Here is a 16,620-nt window from a genome sequence, read left to right as displayed (position 1 = left end):
TGGCCACTAAGTACCACACAGCCACTCACTTACTCCCTTATATCACACCCCCAGGTGGGGAGGAGAGTTAAAATCAAAATCTAAACCTCAGGGGTTAGATAAGAAAAAAATAAAAACCAAAATATAATATTAATAATAACAACAACAATAGTAATAATAATTTACTAATAATGATATGATTATGCTACTATAATATTATACTAATACCAGAAACAGCATTAATGAAAATTGTAATGATAAGAAGAGGGAGAGAGAGTAACTGAACCCAAGGGAAATATGTGATGCACAATACAATTGCTCACCACCCACTGATTAATGTTAATCACATCCCTGAACCACAGTGAGTGGCTTCTGGGCAACTCCCCCCAGTTTTTATACTGGGCACAACATTCTGTGGCATGGAATACTCCTTTTGCAGGTTGGGTCAACAGTCCTGGCTGTGCTCCCTCCCAGGTTATTGTGCAACTCCTCACTAGCAGACCATGAGATACTCAAAAGCCCTTAACTAGGTGTCAGGACTACTTAAAAACAGTGTGCTATTAACATTATTCTCATGCTAAATAAAAAACCACAGCACTGCACCAGCTACAAAGAACAAATTGGACTCTGCTGCACCAAAACCAGAACACCTAAGTAACAGACAGGAAATGGAAAAGGCATCTGCAAGAATAAATATAGATAGCTTTTATTTTATTTGAGCTCTCAGCTATGCTTGGTATCACTTACCAAGGTATGAAATGTAGAAAAAGTAAACAAACACATTCTCCAAAGCTGCTGTGCAGCTTTATCATCATGTCAAATGAAAACTTCAGTGCCCTAATAAAGCTGCTAGCTTTATAGTAGAATTTTGTTTCAGAATTTTGTTTATCAATTAAAAAAACCTAGTGTATTGGACTCAGAACGATAAAGTACCAGATTTTTGTGATACTTACAGCCAAGTATGAATGACATATAGCAAGAACATCAGCTACTGATGAAACTCATGTTAATATCACACTCAGCACTTAGAAAACATCCAACATGTAGTCAGCTTTCTTTTACTAGGGCCAGAGAATTCAGAAGTGGAAAATCTGTCAAAGTTTTTTTTTTTGTTTGGTTTTTTTTTTTTTTTTTTGTTTGTTTTTTTTGTTTGTTTGTTTTGTTTTTTTTTTTTGTGAACACCTGCTATTTTTTTTGTGTGTATATAAATTATGCTAAAAAAGGCATCCTGCATTTTTATTTCCTCTTCCCATAAGCCCTGGTTAAAAGCAATAGGATGAAGTATGCAAATGACACTTTGCAAGAGAAGATGTCTGTACCACAGGGTGCTGTGGGATTCTGTGATATTCATGTTTCTGCATAACTTAATTTATCCATTAGCAGATAAATAGGAACTGTTAATACTCAGGAGATGTTTGCTCAGGAAGTTTGAGTGGCTTAGGTTGTTCTGGTCCATTAATGGAGAAAGCATTGTTCAATTCCTTCTCTTACACAACAGACAGTGTCTCCTGGGTACCACTGAGGCCACTCTGTGACGCTCTAGCAGTAAAACTGCCTTGAATTAAATTATCTAATAATTATGGATAATAAATATGGCCAGGAAAAAAAAATCACTGTAAAGCAGGGGCAATGAAACAGCCCCTGTTCTCCTCCCCACTGTGCTTCTGGGGACGGAGCACAACTCTTGGTTACTTGTATGTTGTGCCAAAAGATAATGTACCCACAGGCAGAGTGCAGAGCAGACCTTATGCCCCTCTAAGGTGTCATATGGGATTTGGCTGATTTTTGGTAAATCAGTCACAGAATGACTAAACTGGTTCATGTTTGTCATTGTGCTGTCCATGCAAGTCTTTAATGGTTAAGGAAAGGCTGCTCTGGGAGATTCTAATCTCCACAGATCCTCACATTCTCTTCAGAAAGATGTCAGAAAGATGTCCATGATCAACATGAAGGTTTCAATAGCAGAGAAGGATCCAGTTTTGCATAAATATTAAGGCAAGTATTGTGCACCTTCGATAAACATACATATTTGCTGAGAGAGAAAGAAAGGAGGTTTTGGTCCTCCAGACCTTCTATTTCTCCAAGTTCCCCTGCAGTCTACATGGGAAAATTTTACAATATGTTAAATTGAGACAAAACTTTTTTAGAAACATCAGAAGTTTTTTTTAGAAACTTTAGAAGCCTCAGAGGAAGTTTGTTAGGACCATGTAACTAAAATAATACTTATGAGTTGGGGCTTTAAACTGCCCTTTGACAGACCCAATTACACCAGAAATATGCAACTGTTTCTGGCTAATGCTGACAATTACTTCAACACAGCAGTTATCTTCTCTTTAATGACACATTGCCTAAATTTCCCATTTCATATGGCTATTTTCCATGCTGTTGTTCCTGAAAGTACAAAAGGAAATCAGTTGTCACTCAGGCCTATCACTTTTTACTCTAATGAACAGTCTGAGTGTATGATATGCATTCACAGAAGCTTGGAAAAAGACCCTATCTTTTTCAGACATGATAAACAAGGACTTCCCACAATAATTTAGTAGGATTGATTTATGCTGTCATGATCAATCTGGGCATTTTATACTTTCTCAGGGCACTTTTTCTTCTGTGAGACTAATTGTTTAGCATTGCTAATTTCTAGTGAATATCACATTGAAATATGCTGAAAGCTAGGAAAATGTGTAGAAATATTCTGAGGTTGACCACAGCAGATGCTCAAATGCAATTCAGTTTTCTAGAACTGCAGTTTGACAGAGTAGCAATGAATGGAGCACTCTAATGTACTGAGGAGGAGCTACCAGCATACACATTATCGAGAAAGATGTGAGGCACCCCAGTAAATCAATATTAACTCCAAAATTCAGCTTCAGACTCTTGAGATGGAATACTAGTGGCATGCAAGAATAAATCTGAAGATGACACCCAAACATACAGAGGCAGTACAGGCACTTTAGATTCTAATCTTAAGTACGTTCTCTGTATCATGTTATTTATGCTTGCTGCTTTTCTGCTGCATTACTTGCTCATAAATAAGCTGCAGGTAGTGAAGGGGGCTGCAATGGAAACATTCATTGCACAGTCCCTACTTTCCAGGGACTGCCAGGCTGCTTGAAAAAAGATCAGCACTGACTGGGTAAGTAAAACCACTCCCAAAAATGAGAGTCAACGTCAAAACAAATCTGCAAATTTTTGGTACAAAAATAAAGAGGCTTCACTTGTGGCTAACCCAGATATTAACTAAGATGAAACTGTCAGAAGCAATTTAAAAGGTTTTGTCCTGGAGAAATATGCAACAGATCTCAGGTGATGTTCTGTTAAACAAACACAACAAAATTAACAAATATGACAAAAAATCCAACTTCTTTTAGCAGAATATGAAAAACAATCTAAGATTGTAAAGAGTAGATGTTTACTATACAATGAATTACATAGATTATTCAGACTTCTCAATGGCTACCAAGAAAATTTTATTGCAAACACTTAACAAAACTATCTTCTTTTTCTGTATTTGTTTAATTTCATATCCTTAAAAGGACTTACAGCTGCCAATCTGAGGACAAGTAGACAAGTGTCATGTGATCAGAGAGAACTTAAGCTCAGTTTTATCAGCCAATAGCAATGAAAAGAAACTTATTTCATGTCAACATTTCAATTCACAAGTCCAGAGTTTCATCATCCTCACCTGTTTAAAGTAATACTGCCTCTCTTTTTTAATTACCTCTACCCATGCTTGGAATTGCACAGCTACAGCTAAGACTATAAAATTTTCTAGTGCAAATCAGCACATCACAAATTACATGGTTGGATGAAAAGATGCAAGTTTCAGTAGAAAATAAAATGCTTGTTTCTGACACTTATTCTTTGAACATAAAGGTGGTTGAAGAAAAATCAATCAATAATTAAATATTTTCTAGCATTATAGATTATTTTAGTCCAGTTAAGACTTTTTTCCTTTTCCACAATGTCAATATAGCAAAAAAATCCAAATACATCCTGAAGTAATGAAAAGAACCACAGTGGTTTCGTAAGTGTTATTTTTATGGGTTAACCACAGCTAATTGAAGTGATATATAGTGTATACATTTAACATATTAAAATTTATTTAAACACATGCTAGTAAGCCAGTAAAAGCAGTTTTTCTGTAATTAGATAAGCAATACTACTGCAGCATCCAGTGGAATAGAAAATAATTTAGTTTAAATTTTTAAAATGAAGAATTTTATACATCACATATTTCTTTGGAAATTATGCATGTGCAATGTACACTATACATTTTGTGTTTAACTAATGTTTCCATGAGTTGCCCACAAATTCATAACATACCATTTGCAACTCCCTCACAGACACCAATAACAAGGCAAACTATGCTTTGCAAAGTTCAAGGCATCCACAGTATATTAGTTCATGCCAAAATACTATCTGTTGATGTGAAAAGACAGAAAAAGCCACTTCTGCTGTTCATATGTCTTCTCAAGAGTAAAACATCTGCTCATCAGAAAAAAATGAAAAATTACTTTCTATCATCATACTTTGTTAGGATTATAATACATATTCGTATATGCCATGAAGAATGCCTTTATTTCTTCATGTGATTTTCATAATTCTGCTGCACTCTCAGTAACTGTTCTCTTTCCTCCCCTAAACTCCCTTCCCACCTTACTGCTGCAAAGCCACACTGAGATGCTGTGAACCAGAAGCAGAGAATCCTAAGAATGACCAAATGGTCAATGGCTGTGCCCAGTACCAAGTGCTCACTCAGAAAAAAAGTGAAGACAGAAACTGGCCAAACTTTACGGTGCCGCAGAACAGTAGAAATGTAGTGATTATCAGCCAACATCAGACAAATTCAGCCTTCAGATAAAAGGCTTATGTTTTGAATAGTAGGGACAAATTGCAAGTACTATCCATAGTTTCTCTATTCATAATTATGTTAAAAATTCAACACGCAAACTTTTTAAGATCACATGCTCATTGAAACTCAAGACTTCAGCTATTTGCTACATATACAGGTCAATCCTCCAATATTAATTCCTTTTTAAATTTTAAACTGTTCAAATACTTTTTAAGCTTATTTCAAATTTTAAGGATTTTGATAGGTTATATTAAGGTATCAGAATTTTGAACTGTGTATACTGCAACTGTAAGTGGACTGCGAATTTTTCACAACCTCGACTCGTCTTTTCTGAAATAAATCTACAAATGTAGTGTTTCATAAAACACGTAAAAATACTGCATCTAATTAAGTAAATGCCAGAGATAGACCTAAAGTCTAAACAAAGGTTTATCAACAAAATGTAGGGGCTTATTGAACCAAGAACAGAACTGCTCAGACTGTTCCAATGTATTGGCCTTTTGTAATCAAAAGGTATTTATTTGAAAATAATTATTCTTTGAGAGACACATATTGGGTGGAAGTGTGAATCTCAGTGTATTTCAAAGAACAGAGGCCACCTGTTAACAGCAGTTCCTGTGTAATTAGTGGAAATTAAATGACCAAATTCCAGTTTGCCTTACAGCCTTCAAGTTTTTTGTACTTCAATGTTTTTAGTACGGTTAGGCACACCTTTCTCCCAGAAACCTTCAGTGTTTTGTCAAGAGTTTGAGCTTTACTGTCAAAGTACAGCCAGAGTTCAAACTAATTTTCTGCCTAAGAAGAGAGTTTATAGAATTAAAGCAGTTCTGATGACACATTTGTTAAAAAAAAATAAAGCTTCCAGCAGGGGTCAGTCTCAGAAGAGAGGTTGTTGGGAATAAATATGTAAAAGGGGAGAAAAAGTCTACTTAAGTACTACTGAACATAATACAGACCTGTTAATCTCCTTTCAATTCCGGTTAACTCATTAGATTCCCTTCATTTTCAATTCTGAAACATGTAGATAGATTATGTTTCATTAATATAGGTGATGAGACAGCTGGGGTGACTTCACTTAAGAACTACAAAAATGGTGCTGAATGCAAGAATAGTAATAGTGTAAAATAAACCTTGAATATTTATGAAGTACCTTTAACAGAGACAATTCAATAGCAACATTAGATTTTTATTATTTTAACTTATTAACTGTAATTTATGAATACACTGTATAATTCTGCCTTAGATATGACCTAACACTTTTTCCTGTGATGTTAGTAACCGTAAGAGTTCATCTTGACTTTATTGTGACTATTTTCATAAAACTGAATTCATACTTGAAACACAGAGCCAGCAGTCTATTCATCTATAAAAATGAAAGTTCCACATAGTGACTTGTGTTGGCCTGTTAGCTGCAAATGCCAAAATAAATTCCAAGGTCCAGAAAGTTCCAATAGGTTCTACGGTCCAAAATAAGTTCTAAGGTCCGGTTCTAAGGTCCATGGTGTTCCTGCAATTGCAAACTGGTTCTCTGGAAGAACCACCCAAACAAGCTGACCCTGTAGAATGGAAGCCTCAATCAGACTTAAATTCCAACAGTTGTTTTTGTGAGGTGCCTTGGAGAAGTCAATTCCATAGCATATTTGCTCTGTAATGAAACAAGGAATAGAGGACAAGGGAGTAAAGAGCTGTCTGTTGATCATTGCTGTGTTTAATAGGACACACCCTGCAGTCACCTGGACTGAAGTTCTCTATGCTCAAAAATAATCCACATCATAGGAAAAACACGTCTATAAATTCCTACTCATGTAAAAATTTACTATCAGCCCCCACCTCCCCTCACTTTATATAAGCATAGATTAGTTTCTTTGGCTTTTTAGTGGTTAACTATTGCACTAAAGCTGCCTAGAAAAGAGATATCCCATTTGCAATGGATATAGTTAATGAAACAGATAATATTCCACCAGCATGGTAAAATCACTAAATAATTCAATTCAAGTTTCCTAAAGACCATTAGCATATTGTAACTTTCAACAATACCAATATACTGTTTTATATTAACCCATTTATTGTTGTAATGCCCTGAAATCCCTTGTACCTCTCGCTCATGTACATTCTATCCTTTCTTCTGTTAGTGGTGCATTCTATCCTTTCTTCTGTTAGTGGTGCAGTCTAAATGTTACTTAAAAATTAAAACTATGAATTACTATAATTTTAACATTCCAATACTTATATTACTTTTTGTAATTTCACTGTTTTACTCACTGATGGCTGATTCAAAGGAAGATTTAATTCCAGAGGTGATCTATCATGTTGCAAATGTATTTTTTTTCTCATGCAGCAAGAATAAATCTCATCACCTTACTATCCTTCAAGGCCCTCCTAATGACAAAATGATTTACCGATTTGGCTGAACTATTTTTCTTCTAAAAATTTAGAACCATTAGAAATATTTAATGACTCAATTTAAAGTGCTGAACTAGAAGCATACTGAAAGAATATTAAAATGTTGGTATTCCCCCAAGAATTAACACCTGTCAAATCAATAGGTTTTGAAGTGGAAGACACTGTGTCCATTTCAATTGCAAATTTGCAAGTAAACACTGTAAAAGGAATGTGTCTTATTTTTGAAGAAGCATGAAAGCACCATGCTTCTTTTGGACTGTAAGATTTGCCAAGGTTTAATTATGGAACCTCCACATTCTTTTCACTTCAAAAGCTTATCATGTATGAGAGGTAACCCCTCTCCTTTGGAAACTACTGGCTGTAATTTAGAGCGATACAAAAGACAATTCTGATATTGATTTAACTATTACAGCACTAAAATAAGGCTTATACTCTTTGCCATACCATTTCTAATAGTGAAATGCCACTCTTTCCAAGATCTATCATACAAAAAAATATACATAACACATCTTTAACCTCAACATAGCAGAACGAATCATACCCAAATGTTGTATCTAAGACTCTTTGCTTGATAAATTTGATCCAACTACAAATAAAATTATTAGTTATTTACAGGCATCATCACTTTTAAATAGGAATTCAAAATATACACTTAAAATACCACTCTTGCTCGCATGATGTATTTTCTAGGCAGCACAGTTGTAGCTGACAAGTGTTAGCCTGTATGTAAAAGAAAAACCACACAAAAAACAAACTCCAAAAAACTACTACCCATTTCTCTTTAAACATACCAATTCCTGCATCTGTAAAGATGGGCCATATTGGACTAAAAGATAATGTGTTTGCAAATATCTGAGAAATGCAGCAGTGTTTCTATTGCAGAACATTTCAAGCAAACACCAAAATGCATTAGAGTAAAAAAAAATTGAGCAGCAGGTAAAAGATGCAGTAGAGGAACAAATCAAACAGAAATCAAGATTTTATTTCTGTATACATTTATATATATATATATATATACTCACACAAACAGAGCCCCCAGCTGGAACTAATGATTGTGTATAACTAAACACTTTGAAAAATTAGAACTACTTTAATGGATCATCCCTTTTCACTAGACAAGACGAAAATACCAGCAAAGAATTGAATTTCTTAATAAACTGTCTATATATGAAACATCTTATGCATGCATGCATTCTCCAGAACCACTATAATTATGTGTATATTTATCTGACTTTATGCTACTGACAACATATTTGATCAGCTCAAGGTTCAATCAGAACAAACTTCACAACTGGTCGGTTGAAAATAATAGAACAGATAGAAAAGAAAAAAAAACATGCTTGAGGGCATGGGAGTTGGATATTAAACACTGAGATAAAATACATCTTATAAAGTTTTAGTGATCACCAACATCCTGTTTTTGCACAACATCCTTTACTACAAAAGGGAAAAATCTTAAAACAATTGTAATCAACTGTTCAGGAACTTCAGTGGTACACTTCTGAGAAACTAGTATAAGACAGTGTTAGAACAGTTAAAGGACTGTTGACAGTTTGAAAAATTGTGAAAAGAATTTTGGGACATGGCCAGCCAATGACTCTAAAAAAGCTCATTCTGACATTAACTGATCTGTATTTTCCTGAACATGTAACTGAAAATAGTAAAGTACTTGCAGACAGCCCTTAACATTTTGATGCAACAAAGTTCCTTTGGTAGCTATTTAGTGCCTGTCCAGGTTACATTCCACTAGGATTTTGCTTTTTCTCAGTTGTAGGAAAAGAACAGTGGCATTACGAGCACACTCTAAATTGTCTGTGGCTGTTGAAGCTGTTGAGGCAAGACAATCTTCAGCATCCTACCTAACCTTGTGGCATATGTCAGGCTTTTTTAGGAAGGAGGTCACCAGCTCAGTGCTCTGGTTATAGATAGGAGCAACCAAAATTCAAACACTCAGAGCTACCTTTCTACTTGAGTATGCAACTGGCTTACACTAAAAAACAAAGATCACTGCTCCTGCATTCCAGAGCCTGCTTAAACACTGCTCCTTGAATTCATACAAAATACATAAAGTCTACTGTTGCTTTTATTTCCGTGATAAATATGCTTTACTATTTTATTTATTTTCAAATTTTTTTTATTTGAACCCACAATTTTTATCCAAAACATTACTTCTGGACAGGTTCTCTATTTATGTATAATTTTGCATACTTTTGCAACATCCTTTATTTTTGCCCACTAGTTAAGGAATTGAGATTTCCCGCATTCCTTCTCACTTTTACCAGCTTATAACAGTGGCAAAGGCAAAAAGTAATTCAGTATCTTTTTGGGCAATGAAGCCCTCGTTCTATGTAACATAATTCAAAATATGTCATAATTCAAAAATAAGTAATTATTTTTTACATAAAGAAAGCTAGCAATATGTGCCAGGTTATCTGCTATATGTATCTTGTGACTAAAGAAATTCAGCATGGTTTTATTTAGGGAGTTAATAAAGCCTATTTAAATGTTTCCTTAAATATATGGTGAAATTTTTGCTCCACTGAGATGAGGAAAGATGTGAAAAAATGCTCTAGACTGACTTGAAATTTCTCTTTCTTGTGTTTTCTTTATTTTGAGAAAATGCTATATTTCTACTTGCAAGTCAAACTGTGACCTTTTCTTCTTTCTGTGTGTTTGTAATGTCTCATTTATAAGGAGGCTGGATTCAATTTTTACAAAAATATTCTCACATTTTCCCACCAAAAAAGGCATAATATTAAAACCCAAAACCAATTAAAAAAGATCCCACAAACCATCCTAAGTCCTTCTGCTGTTTTCTTTTTCTTTTTTTTTTGTTTGTTTTTTTTTTTTTCCTGCGCCCTCACAATTTTTTTCAATGCTGGTTGTAACAAAAAATATTCACTAACCATTTTAATTCCCAACCCTTTGTTGTACCACGACAAGGTTAGTTCAATTAATTCTGGGGCCACTTGTTCATACCAGAAAATGAAAATACTATTCTTGCACCTTCAGTTAAGGTAAATAGTTTTTCTATCTTTGTCTAATTGGGCTTGAACAGAAAAGCTATTGGCTTCACTTCTTGAAATAATGTATCTTGACATCATAGAAAAATCAGGTAGGAATGGACATCAGCCGGTTTCTAGATCAAGCTCCTGCTCCAAGCAGGCTCATCTGTGAGACCAGGCTTAGGTGGTCGGGGCTGTGTCCAGCTGGGTCTTGAACACTTCAGAGAACAGAGCCAGCACAGGATCTCTGAGCAACCCAATGCAGCACCTGCTTTTCCTCAGAGCCAAAATGCTCCTCCTTCTATGCATTCCAAATCTCTTGTTTCAACTCATGATCATTAATCTGAGTTCCCACCTCTGCACCTCAATTTGCCAGCACATTTGCACTGGCAGTGGTTTGGAGCCAAATTTTCATGGGTCCACTCTTGATAAGTTCCCTTAGGTATGGTATAGCATAGTAATGTCAGATTCCTATAAAGGACCACAACAAACCAGACAAAACCTGGATGACTTTCCTCAATCTCATTAGTTCTCTGCATGATTCTCACGTCAGTGAGGCTGTTTGCAGGAAATCCAATAAAGGCACTGTTACATATCATGGAGTTCAGTTTCAGATTAACACACCCAGCATCTGTTGTCTACATGCAAGAAAGATAAATTTAAGTTTGCTGCTACTTAGATAGCTAAGGCCCAGTTCAGTTGGCCTCAGAAATACCTTGGAACATTCCTTCCTGGCTCCAGCAAGCCCATTAGGAGGCTGCAGGTCTCCTACAGGTCCCGTGGCACATTTATCTATTCCACATGGATGTCTCAAGCACACCACCACATTTTGAATGATCCTAGAGGCATACAAAGGTGCCAGTGATTTGAACCTGTAGAAGATGGATATTTGAATCATTTTTTGGCTTGACTACCATAGAAACATGTAGTACATTGATTATATGAGAATCTAGACACCTAGCAAGCATTTAGACACCAACATACGCTTGCACTAAAGTGTCCTCATTGCAAACTAAAACCCAGCCACAGCCTAGGATCATGAGAGGTGACAGCAGACAATTAAAGCTCATTAAATGAAATGTCAGTGCTCTGTGGTATGGGTGAGAACCATTAAATGGTATCACCATATATTGGGAAGCAGCTTCTTCACATTTTGTCTCAGATTTTCAATAATATACACGTTAATGATAGAAGTTCCACATGAGAGAGTAACAATATTCTTCTACTCCTTCCTTATTCCTTCCTTCCGCTTCATCTAAGGAAATTAAAGAGCAACAACAAATGAAGGCCAAACGTGGTCTGTGAGGTAGATGAGATGAGAGTTAGAAGTCAAATCCTATGTAATCTCTTATTCCTTTTTTCTCTGAATCTAATAATGCTATGTTGCTCAGTAAAATGTCAAAAATAACATACAGAACTATCATATACCTTTTGAGAAACAGAAAAAAAACTGATTCCTCAAATATTCAGGGTTTCCATACTTTGTGGGAAACTAAAAGGGCCTTCTGGACTTCTTTCTCTTGAGAGTAGCAGAGATTTTCATCTGTTGTAGCTTTCAAATACAGTGGAAGCCCCTGACCTTAAAAAATCTCCAAGTAAATTCATTAACTTATATTAATGCTCCTCTTATTTCTTCCAGTGAAATTTCCATGTGGATTGAAAAAGTACACTAATAATACTGAAATCTACCCTGCAGATGTGGAAGAAGTATGAACAAGAAATGAAAATTGTAGGATTTTAAGTAAATATGATAATGTTGTCTAAAGCAGAAAATATTCCTGAGACACAGGCTGTTCATTCTTCTTTTCATTTTCAACATTTTCCTATTGTTGGGTTTATTTTCTGGGGTTTTTTGGTTGTTTGGGTTTTTTTGGGTTGTTTTTTTTTTTTTTTTTTTTTTGCTAGCTTCTGATTTGTACTTCCCCTAATGTCTCAGCAGGATAATCTTTATCTATCCCAGACAGATGCCTAATTCTGCCCTACACAACCTTATGGCTTCTTTTCAGATCAAATGATGCAAAACACAAACACCCCACTACACAGAGGTGCAAGCTGAGGTTGAAGGATTGCTTTGATACTACTATAGGTACAACATTGTGAAAGTATTCACACAATGCTTTGATTAAACTCCTTTAAAAGAATGTTCATGAATTATTCAACTGATTAAAAGTTCAACAATTCATTTGAACAATATTGCAAAATGGTTTGAATAAACTACTTTATGAGAGAATCGAAACTACCTCTGGCTACAAGTATTCTGAAGCCACCTGAATGAGTTCCTAGTTTATCCTAAATACTGCTCTGCAAAAAATTTTGTTGTGTTCATTTGTTCTGTATCTAGGCCAATACAATTAATGAAAGGTAATACTCCATTGTCTTTCTGATAATTGTGGGGTCTTACAAATCTACAAGTTAGCTATTGCTGGAGAAGAATCCCATCATCTTCCTATGCAAAACACACTTTTTCTTAAAGTAAAATTTTGCCTAAAGCATAAATTAATACTAATTGTGTAGTGAACACCATGAGTAATACTGTAGGATCCCTTTATTAGAGGATCCCTTTATTAGAGGAAGGTTTCATTTTATAAATTAATAAAGCCATTTTTCTTTTTGATATTTTGCAAAATACTTGTTTATGGCAAACTGTCACTTGTATTCAGATTTAGAATGTAGAAACTACTGTGATGGTTCCTTGGAAATGCTTAAAATAGACAAGATGGATTGACTGATTGCATATTCCTTTGAATTATTGTGAAAGTACCAGATCTATCTAAATCATGCCATGAAAAAAAGTGGAGTTAGAAGTTATGTAACTTCAAGTTGCTATAAATTGCTTCTTGTTGAAAGCTATATAAAACATTTTCAAATCTGTCATGTTCCACCTCTTCTGCTTAAAAAAATAAATCCAAGTGAAAATGTCCAAGAAAAGTATGAATCAGGCTTATGTTGTTAAGTTGGAGCAAAAGCTTGACACCATCAAGACTGGATACTCTATAGCAATTAAATCAAGAATCTGGTCCATTTTATGTCTAGAATGTATTTTTTACAGTAAGAAACTGTATTTTACTAGGTTAGCTAAACCAGTGTAGCTAAATAAGCAACAAAACCATATGAGACCTACTTCTCTTCTCACAAACACACCATTGTCATTTTTCGTTTAATCCAAGTTTGATTCTTGAATATAGATTTTATCTACCTTCTTTTGCTGCTGACATTCCCACGTGCCCTCAGAACAAGTTATCTCACAAAGCAGCCAGGAAAATGCATTTTCTACTTCTCCTCCCACAGCAGTGTGCAAGATGACTGTGCAGCAAGAGCATCCCAGAGAACATGCTCTACAACTGACCTCCAGACTTTGCCAGAAAACAGTCTCACATCACGGACCAGTCTGACCTCCCACAAAGCAGGAGGAATACAGTACAAAGAGAGCATGGAGGAGCCAGAAACTGCTTTATCTGTAGCACTGAACAGAAGAAATGAGCACAGCAGACGGCAGAAGATAATACAGAGCTTCAAGCTGTGGGGCACCACCCAGAAGCTGCTTTTGCGAGTCCTGAGAGTAACCACCATAGCCAGTAGGAACTGCAAAACCCTTGACAGTGAGATGAATGTCAAGCTATTCTTTTCTAGCCTAAAATATGTATTGAATTTGAGGAAGTAACTGCTTTTCCCTCATTTGCCTATTTTATATATATATGTGTGTGTGTGTATATATATATATATATATACACACACACACACACACACACATAGGAGTTTTTTTCCTGGCAGTAAAACTTTAAATCTTTTCAGAGTTTCACTGGGACCAGAGACTGAAAGTACTTCAAGTGAGGCTTTGAAAGAAGGCATCCAGAAAAGGCACTCTTCATTTTCAGGACAGGATACCCTCTGCAAATAAAAACTTGCTTACTAGCAGTTCTGCCTTCCCCAATTAAACAGAGTGGCTGGCAAAACAAAATAACAAGGGGTCATGGCAGAATTAGAGTTGATATGTTCAAAGTGTGTATCACTCAGCACTGAGTACCACTCCATGATTATACCCTATTTTGTACTCTGAAAAACAACAGCCTCCTACAGCAACAAACACAATTATAAGACAGATATCATTTATCCCAAGAAACCTATCTGCTACTTAAAAAAATGCTAGAAAGGAAAAACAACCCCTTGTAGTGAAATTAGCTGAAATTAGCTCTGATGATGAGCTGTTCTTTAAATTGGGAAAGAAAAAAGGATGTTTTTGTTCAGCATGAATTATTTTTAGACTGGCAAAGACACAATGGTAAACAGAACTGGAGCTCTGTGGGCACCTTCTGAGGTTAAATTACCTTTCATGCCATTTGCACAGAAGACTGTTCTCAAGCAGCTTGAGCAGATGGTCGGGACACCATTGTCCGTTTACTTGTATCCACAAAGATAAACGATTGCTCTCTGAAATCCTGAACAATATGGCCCTTGTGATGCTTTAGGCTGCCAAGGAGAAAAAAAACCAAACAAACATAAATATAAATTTAGCTGAGGAGAACAAAAGAGTTTTGATTTATCAAATTTCATTTTGAACAAGTACATATAGAATAATATAATCTTTTAGATTATAAAAGATACTGAAAATTATCAAGTTCAAATGTTAGCCTAACAATGCTAAGTCCACCACCAAGCCATGTCCCAAGGTGCCACATGTCTTTAAAATAACTCCAGGGATGGTTACTTCACAGCTTCCCTGGACAGGCTGTTGCAGTATTTGACAATCCTTTCCATCAAGATACTTTTCCTTAAAGCTGATCTAAGCTTTCCTTTGCACTACTTGAGGCCATTTGCTCTGGTCCCATTGCTTGTCACATGGGAGAAGAGACTGACCCCCCACCTTTCTACAACCTCTTGTCAGGTACTCGTACAGAGAGAGAGGGTCCTTTCTGAGCCTTCCTTTCCACAGACTAAACACTTCCAGATCCCTCAACTGCCTCTCACAGGAACTGTGCTCCAGACCCCTCACCAGCTCTGTTGCCCTTCTCTGGACACGCTCCAGTCTCTCAATGTTTTTCAAAACTGAACACAGCACTCAAGGTGCAGCCTCACCAGGGCCAAGCACAGGGGCACAATCACTGTCCTGGTCCTGCTGGCCGCACTGCTGCTGATCCAGGCCAGGATGCCATTGGCCTTCTTGGCCACCTGGGCACACACTGGCTCATGTTTGGCTGTTGTCATCCAACACTGCCGCATCCTTTTCCACTGGGCAGCTTTCCAACCACTCTTCCGAAGGCTGTAGCACTGCATGGGGTTGCTGTGACCCAAGTGCAGGACCCAGCACTTGGCCTTTTTGAGCCTCATACTATTGGCCTTAGCCCAAAATATCAGTAATCTGAAAGAGTTTCACTAAATGAACACAATTTGTTCCTGAATTCCTAGCAAAGAAGGAGATGCAGGTAAAAACAAATCATACACAGTACCTCTGACTGAAATAGGAATCTACCCTTTCTGCACAACTGCTTCAATTGCATATAACATTTTCTGAAGCACACTGCCAAGTTACAACTCGTTCTGCCTACTGTGCCAGTGAGGTAAGTAGAGATATCCAGAATCATGCCAGAGCAGACAACTGCCTGGACACAGTGATCCACCCAAGTATTGGTTGAGAAGTTAATTTCACTTGTTTTAAGAGCTTCTCCAATATCTTTGAGAGAAGCCCTGGTTAAACACACCCAATGTGAGCATTTTCCCAACAAGCAATTTGCTAAAAAGGCACTTTTATTTTTAGACTAATTTACTACTAAGAGAGATGAGTTTAAAGGTTTGGAGAAAACATGTACAACTAAGAAGAAGGTTCTAAAATCTTAGAAACAGTCTTTAGGATTTAGGAGTGAAGTGAGCAGATATGAGTCTCTGGACTTGCAACTAATAATTGCATAACCTGTCAAACTTAAAAGCTCCCAAAAGAAAAGGAAAAGCAACGTTGCTGAATATGGAAAGAATCACATGGAATCAGTGAAGGGGCCTAGACATGGCCTTCAATACACACAGCAAAATAAGACAGAATTGGGTTTAGAAAATAACAGTGAAATTAGAAAACTATGAATCACCAGCCACTCAACATCCTGAAGACAGCAGGTATTGCAAAGCATTTAATTAACTAAAGTTTCATATAAAGATGCATAGTTGTTTCTGAAATAACTGCTTATTTAAATAATGACACAACAAATAAAATTCATATCCTCCATCTAATACCACACCCTCCACAGCAAAAGCAAGTAAACAGTGAATATATTTGTTTCTCCCTTTCTCATTTCAGTCTTCAAAATGACCTCTTTTAATCTCTTCTTGCTGTGATGCTGGCATATTCAGCATGCCTTACAATAAATGTACCATTTAGACATTTTAGATTCT

At 36.2% G+C, this 16,620-nt stretch overlaps 1 protein-coding gene across 11 annotated transcripts in view; it reads right to left on the bottom strand.

Annotated features, from left to right (window-relative positions):
• DLGAP1 (DLG associated protein 1) overlaps positions 1 to 16,620 on the bottom strand; it is a 402,341-nt gene that overhangs the window by 306,533 nt on the left and 79,188 nt on the right. For 7 of the 11 annotated variants that reach the window (XM_038127588.1, XM_038127580.1, XM_038127585.1 and 4 more), the window contains one exon: positions 14,568 to 14,709. The gene's annotated coding sequence lies outside the window, so the exon portion shown is untranslated. Of the gene's footprint in view, positions 1 to 10,957; positions 11,115 to 11,366; positions 11,498 to 14,567; positions 14,710 to 16,620 lie in introns of all 11 variants that reach the window. The other 4 variants (XM_038127579.1, XM_038127587.1, XM_038127581.1 and 1 more) reach the window with 2 other exon arrangements.

This window comes from Motacilla alba, chromosome 2 (genome assembly GCF_015832195.1).
Source record: "Motacilla alba alba isolate MOTALB_02 chromosome 2, Motacilla_alba_V1.0_pri, whole genome shotgun sequence".
Taxonomy (NCBI): Eukaryota; Metazoa; Chordata; class Aves; order Passeriformes; family Motacillidae; genus Motacilla; species Motacilla alba.
The sequence above is the reverse complement of the archived record's forward strand: the minus strand, read 5'-3'. Positions and strand labels throughout refer to the sequence as shown.